The sequence below is a fragment of the Hydra vulgaris genome, chromosome 11 (assembly GCF_038396675.1).
Source record: "Hydra vulgaris chromosome 11, alternate assembly HydraT2T_AEP".
NCBI classification, from domain to species: domain Eukaryota; kingdom Metazoa; phylum Cnidaria; class Hydrozoa; order Anthoathecata; family Hydridae; genus Hydra; species Hydra vulgaris.
Genome location: NC_088930.1, coordinates 12,484,009 through 12,491,890, shown reverse-complemented (window position 1 = coordinate 12,491,890; position 7,882 = coordinate 12,484,009).

The following is a 7,882-nucleotide window of genomic DNA, read 5'->3' as shown; positions in this document are numbered from 1 at the left end:
ATATGTTTTTGGTTTATATATATAAAAAAATTTTTATCTTAAATATCAAAAAAAAAAATTTTTAATATTGATATTATAAGTCATAGTTAGCTTTTTCTAGCCTTTGATTTAAAAAGCTTATCCTTCAAGGCAGCAGAACATTAAACAGGTTGTACTGGGTTTCATGTTACCAGTAAATGATTCTTGTTTCCGTAGTATAATTTATACTAAAATTAATGGTTTTAAATTTCTGACAACACGGAAACGTTGAACAAATGTCAAAAGTAATTAAAAGTGACGTATTTGTTAACGAATAGATCATTTTTTACCTTAATGTACTCCAAAAGGTATATATTATAGTGCACTGTTAAAATTTAAAGTTGAATAGTCAATAAAATTGTTGAATAGTCATTAAAATTTGAAGTTGAAAAGTCAATTGAAATTACAAGTTCTACAGTGTTCTCGTGGCTTACTGAAAATAATTTTAAAGATGCAGCTAGAGCTTTTGCAGAAGAGTATTATAAAGTAAGGATATACGTTTTTGATAAATATATATAAGAAAAACATTTATCTTAAATATCAAAAAAAATGTTTTTTAATATCGATATTATAAGTCATAGTTGGCTTTCCCTAGCTTTTGATTCAAAAAGCTTATCCTTTAAGACAGCAGAACATTAAACAGGTTGTACTGGTTTACATGTTACCAGTAAAAGATTCTTGTTTCCGTACTATTTGTAATTAAATTAATGGTTTTAATTTTCTGAAAACACGCAAACGTTGAACAAATGTTATAAATAATTAAAAGTGACGTATTTGTTAACGAATAGATCTTTTTTTACCTTAATGTACTCCAAAAGGTATGTATTATTAGGCACTGTTAAAATTTAAAGTTGAATAGTCAATAAAATTGTTGATTGCTCAATAAAATTTGAAGTTGAAAAGTCAATTGAAATAACATGTTCTAATGTGTTCTCCTGGCTTACTAAAAATAATTTTTCAGAAAGAGCTAGAGCTTTTACAGAAGACTATTATAAAGTAACATTGGAGTTTCATTTCACATTGGAGTATTATAAAGTAAGGATATATGTTTTTGGTCTATATATATATAAGGAAAACTTTATTTTAAATATCAAAAAAAAAGTTTTTCAATATTGATATTATAAGTCATAGTTGGCTTTTCCTAGCCTTTTATTTAAAAAGCCAATCTTACAAGACAGCAGAACATTAAACAGGTTGAACTGGCTTATATGTTACCAGTAAAAGATTTGTTTCCGTTATGTTATAACTTAATGTTAGGGTTTATAATAACCGTTTAGGGTTTATAATAACCGTTATAATTTAATACCGTTATGTGTTCTGCTAAAGGATGATGATAGCGTGCTGTTAGTTCAATTGAGTTGAGAAAGATTCCACTGTTTGGCTCACCAATAAAATTGGAACTGCCTCGAAAAGCCATATTGTTCTTAACGCAGAACATAATTGAATCTATAACAACTTATAGAATATTTTGCTACTTTTCTTTTTCAGTTTGGATGGTATTTTGAATGTCCTTGTCTAAAAATCTTTCTTCTCTCAGATTTTTTTTCCATTTCTTTCCATGAAGTGAAACACTTTCTATGTTCGCAGCTATTCTCGTGTTCAGGGATTCGAGGGTTTAATTGTTTCCATTCTGAAAAACTTTTTGATGTATATGCAAACTTGCTTGTCTTTGTGTTTGAAAAAAGGATACATGGAAAGATAACAAAGAATTTTTTGATGCACTGTATAACAACCATTAACGATTAACTTTTTCCCCATTAGGAAGATTTTTTTCAAACCAACTAGAACTGAAATGTCTGTTTTCTGATGATGTTGATGTGGTAGGATAGACTTCTCTCTTGTCTTGTTTAGCACCATGTTCAACCAAAGAACATCTTAGACTGTTATTAATTTTGGGCCAAGTTGGTGGATCATCAAACTTGAATTTTAACAGTTTTGTTGTAACTGCATTTTGGTTGACTTCATTGTTTTGCACTAACTGTTCATCATCACATCGAAAAAAAACTGGACTTTTTTGCGCTGTAAAAATAAAAATAAACTATATCAACATTTTTTCCATTGTAATATTGCAAATGACATGGCTTAGTTTGCTAAGTTTTTTAATTAAATTTATTTGTGATTTTCATTTGAAAATCCATCTATAAAAATATTTTTACCTGGTTGTTCTGTTTGATCTTCGCTTTTTTTAATCCATTTTGCAAACACCTTTTGTAATTTTTTGTCACTTTCAAGTCGTTGCTTTTTTAACTTTTTGAAAGCTGAATCAAATAGCTTTATTATTTTTTTGATGGTGACATAATAGATTTTAAAACTTTTATTTCAAAATATTTTACTTTTCTTGACAAAGAAAGAATGAAAGTTTCTGTGTGCGACTAGGTGTAATCAATAAATACAAATGCAATTATTTTGCCTCGATTTCTTTTTTAAAAGTTCTCAAGTCAAAAAACTGCAAGTCAAAATTATTTTCATTAAAAAATTGCAAATCTGGGTCGTAAAAGTCATTAAGTAAAACATTATTTGTAGTTTTGAAAACATTAAAGTGTTGCGTTCCAAAATCTATTGTTTGTTTAGCCGTTTGTAAGAGTAATTAATTCTTACGCTTAAAAAAAAATTATTAAATTATTAAAAGTTATTTTTTAAATTTGAAGTTTGCCGCCTTGCTAATTTGCCGCCCATGGCTGTGGCCTCGTTCAAAGCCACCCCTTCACTACGGCTCTGCACACGACAATATCTAAGTTTAATTGATAATATAGAAGCAACAAAAATTAAAAAAGAAAACATCTCAATAGATAATAAATTATCATTCAAACAATTTTAAAGACTAAAAAATAATTTGTAACTTTTTTTTTTACTCATCTTCATCTAATAAACATTAATATTAATACAAATTTTTAATACCACATTATTAGTATTTTTGTTTTCATTTAAAAAAATATATACTATATCAGCTACTTTTTCGACTTTTCTTATTTTACATAAAACATCAACTCAATCCTAGGTTTTTTTCATTACTGAATTTTTTTGGTAATGTTGAATTAACACTGAAAAAAAATATATAAGTAGGCAACAAGAAAATATTTCTTTATTGAAATATATGTAAATATTTATAAAAATCAATCTAATTTCTTTTCTTTTCTGCCACCTTTTTGAAAAAGAGAGTATTTTAAGAAGTCAGACAAAATGCCAACAATAAAAGTTTCAGTCGCTCTATCGTATATAATAAATGCTGTAAATAAAAATGAAAAAGATTTTACATATCTTATAAAGGTATACGTTTCACAACACCATATAAATTAGTGCTCTTAAAGCATATTTTTCCACCTTTCCCCTTCATATTCATGGAGGTCAAAAAATTGTTGAAAAATATTCTAAATTTTAATAGATAAGAGAACTAATATTAATTACGTGATATCAATATTAACTTTTTTTTCAAATTTTAATTGAACTCATTATCATACAAATTTATTATAATTAAATTAATCGTTAAAATTCATCAATAATTAAAACTTGTCTTTTAAAGATAATTACACCAATTAATTCTAATTGATTCAACTAAAAAACAAACAAACATGTAAAGCTAATATTACAGGGTCGTCCACAGTTATTTTCGTCGCGTCCATAATTATTTTCGTCGCGTCCATAATTATTTTCGTCGCGTCCACAGTTATTTTCGCCGCGTCCATAATTATTTTCATATTTCAACAATATAATTTCTCAAAATATTATCTTTAAAAAATATTACAAAAGAATTTTTTAAATAAGCATTAATTGCTTAAACTACAAGTTCTAAAGTAGAATAAAGTTTAAATATTTTAAAGAATAAAAATAAAAAGTTATGACAGATTCAAATACATATAATCAAGAATCAAATTTTAATGAAATAGTTGAGTTAGAGAGGCAAACCAATGGTCGTGCTTCTTATAAAAAAGCAACTATTGAAAGCATTGAAACAATAAAGAGGATGGTAGCTAATAAAGAAAAAAACGTTGATATTTCACAAGCTACTGGGCTTTCTTTAAGAACAGTCCAAAATTGGGTAATGAAACTTTCAAATAATCCCGATGCTAAACCAAAAAAACGTGGACCTGTTGCGAAGATTAATACTGACCGTAGAAGAGAAATTGAACTGTTTGTATCGGCAAATAGTTCCCTTACAGCGATAGATATGGGTGAATTAATATCCGAAGAAAATAAATGCTCCACAACAACTATAAAGAGGAATCAAAAAATATGGGTTATACTAGAAAGAGATTAAAACCAATTGTGGCTGCAAGAAATTCAGCGATGGTTATAGGACAGAGATTTCTATATTGTACTCATGTTTCTTCTATTAATGATAATGATATAATTTTTATTGATGAAACCGGTTTTAACCTTCATCAATCAAGACATCATGGATATGCATTAAGTGGGAGTACACCTTATATCACTGTACCAACACAAAGGGGAAGAAATATAAGCCTTATATGTGCTATTTCCGTAGAAGGTATTATATCATTTCAAATGAAAGTAGGATCTTTTGATGCTGTCAGTACGAAAGAATGGATTGAAAATTCATTGATTCCAGCCCTAAATAATCGAAGGTATATTATCATTATGGATAATGCTCGATTTCATCATTCAGCTATTGTAACTTCTGCAATTCAAAATGGAATGTGTGTTGTTCACTTTCTCCCACCCTATAGTCCGCAACTTAATCCTATTGAAGAGCTTTTTGGGGTAATAAAAAATAGATACAATAGAATTATTCCAAGACCAGCAACAACGGGGGATATGGAAATCGAAATATCAAATATTCTTTTAACATCTCGTAATGAATCACTACAAGGATTTTATACACATATGCTTGAATGGGTAGTAAGAGGAATCCAACGGAATGAATTCATTTAATAGAAATTTATTGAATATCTTATATCTTTATTTACATCTTTGTATTTATATCTTTATTTACTTATTTGTATTTTTTCACATTCAAACTGTAAAATTTTTATTAAAATAGTATACGTATATTTTATCTAAAAACGTGTTTTGAGTGGATCTTAACCTATAACACTTTTTAAATTAAACTGATAGATTTGTTTCATTTTCTAAGCAATAAAAAAATCTTTTATAATATCAAATAATTTTAAACGTTTCGAAAATAATTATGGACGCGGCAAAAATAACTGTGGACGCGACGAAAATAATAATGGACGTGACGAAAATAATTATGGACGCGACGAAAATAATTATGGACGCGACGAAAATAACTGTGGACGACCCTGTATTGTTTGGAATTTTAATTATCAATACAAACAATCATATATTTTTAAGTGACTGATAAAAATGACATTTAATTAAAATCACTTTTTTTGTTCTGCTAAAATTTATTAATAACTTTATTCCTACTTTAAAACAATATAAAAATGTTATTTGTTTTTATATTATCCTGGTCTTGACATTAAATTGATCCTATATAGAACAGGCATATTTTTTAGCAAAGTCTAAGATTTATCTTGGAGAAGGAAAGCTTGGATTTAAAACTCTCAATTTCATTGTAGGAAGAGCTTGTAAACCTGGTCTGGTAATCTTCTGGTAGTATAACAAGAAAAAAATAATTATTTCTGATCTGAATAATAAGTTAACACTAGGAATGGCATCTAAATGTAAAAATTGCCTAACCTCACTCATAATGAGTGAGGGTAGGCAATTTAATTTAATAAAATACTTCATAAAACTTACCCATGATGATTGTATTTTTTTCGTCATCTAATATCTTGTTCACTTCATCAAATTCAGCTATTGACGAAATAAACCTTATTTGGCTTATAAATTCACTATTATAAGCAGGCTTGGTCACTATGTTTTGGCTTATTAGCTCATTTCTTATATCAGTAAGTAAATATAGGGCTCTCTTTTGAAACTCTATAAATTAAAATAGTTTCGCAAAACAATTTTTGTTGAATATTTTTACGAACTTAATAAACTTAAATAAAAGTTCACTAAAAAACAAATAACAACATTAGTTTTCATAACAACAAGTTCCAGATGGCCTTCAGCCATCGGGAACTTATCAATATTATCTAACTTTGGTACTTTGTTTCCTTTTTTCTTATCCTCATTGTATACTGAAAGCTCCTCTAAATGTACATCTTTCACAAGCATTGTATTCATTATGATTAATTTTACCTTTAATAAATGCTCTTGCAGGCGCATAACATATAAATACCCTAATAATTACGTTATATTTTGTTTGTTTTAAAAATATCCCATCTAGCTGAAGTTGTCTGTATTCGTTTAAAAAATCAAAAATTAAATTATCAATTTTAGATGGTTTAGATTTTCCATAAAATAATCCCACAATAAAAGGGTTAAAATTTACTATTCTACATAAAATAGGCCAAAGGTTCATTGATGTAGACCTAAATAAAGGCAAACCATCAATATTTACATCAATAAGTATTATTTCATTTATAGAAACAGCTTTTAGTATAACAGTCTCAAAAACAAAGTAATAGTATTAACCACCACATTTGCTTATGATAGTAACTGATTTTGGAGTCTGAAGCAAAGTTCTTTTATCAGAAGATGCCCTTCTAAGAAAGGTATCGTCTGACGAATGATAAAAGAACTTTGCTTACGGTTGAAAGCAAGTGTGATGGTCAATACTATTATTTTGGTCTTGAGACTGGTATACTAAAAGCTGTTTTTGCAGATAACAAAAGGCTTCTTCTATCAGTATAGCTAACGGCTCATTTACACATTCAAGTGAACAGCGGTACTCTGCTGTTCATTTCGCAAGTTTATGATTAAGTGAAACATCATTTTTTTCAATTTCTTCTGAGAAAAACACTGTGTCATTGTCACTTTGAAACAAATAATCATAAAGAAATTCTTCACTTTCATAATCGCTTTCCGAACTTTTGTCTTCTACTTGACTATTGTTTTGTGTAAATTTTGAATTGTCATTATTTCTCTCGAATTTCTCTTCTTCACTACTAGAAGATGATTCTGCCAGAGCTAGAACATTTGAGTGGCATTTTCGCCAGTTTCTTAAATAAGCTATTAATTTCTTTTACCGTAAGAACAAATAGAAATTTGAATAAAACGTTTTTGAAAATTAAAAATTTCACTCATAGACACCTATGTATTTCACATTATACTAAAATATTAATTTAATTGTTATTTTCGGTTTAATTATTTTTACTTTAAGCACCAACTCAATCCATGGTTTTTTTATAATTGAATTTTTGTCAACGTTGAATTTAACGTTGAAACAACGTTAAATAAACAACGTTTAAACCGTAACGTTGATTTAACGTTGTGACATAGTTGAACAACGTTTTTTTTTTTTTTTTTTTTTTTTTTTTTTTTTTTTTTTTTTTGTTCTTTTATCTTTACAATATTGTGATTCTATCTATATAACTGATACAAATTTACAATTTTTATAAAATATATGATGGTAGGAGAAAAAATAAAATCTCACAACTTTATAGAATACAAAGAATATAACTGCCTGGTATCATTATTATTAAAAGAACGCGGGAAACTTGCAGAAGACCAGATGGTCTTGTCATCAAGAAACCGCTTGTACTAGTAATATTTTTTGTATTTTTGTTTTTACATGTTTCTAGTTTCACAAAATATAATGGTAGTTCATTTTATATTGGATTCACATATAATAAAATGTAAGATAAAAAATAATTGATAAATGCTAGATTTTGCACACATAAATATATGATTAGGCATAAATAAAATTATTTTTGATTTATATATTTTTTATATTAATATTTGTTATTGAAGTTTTTTGGGATTTTCGCTTCAACGTTAATTTTGGCTCTAGTTTCAGTATTAGTTTAGTGTAAGTTCATATAATTGTTTATAT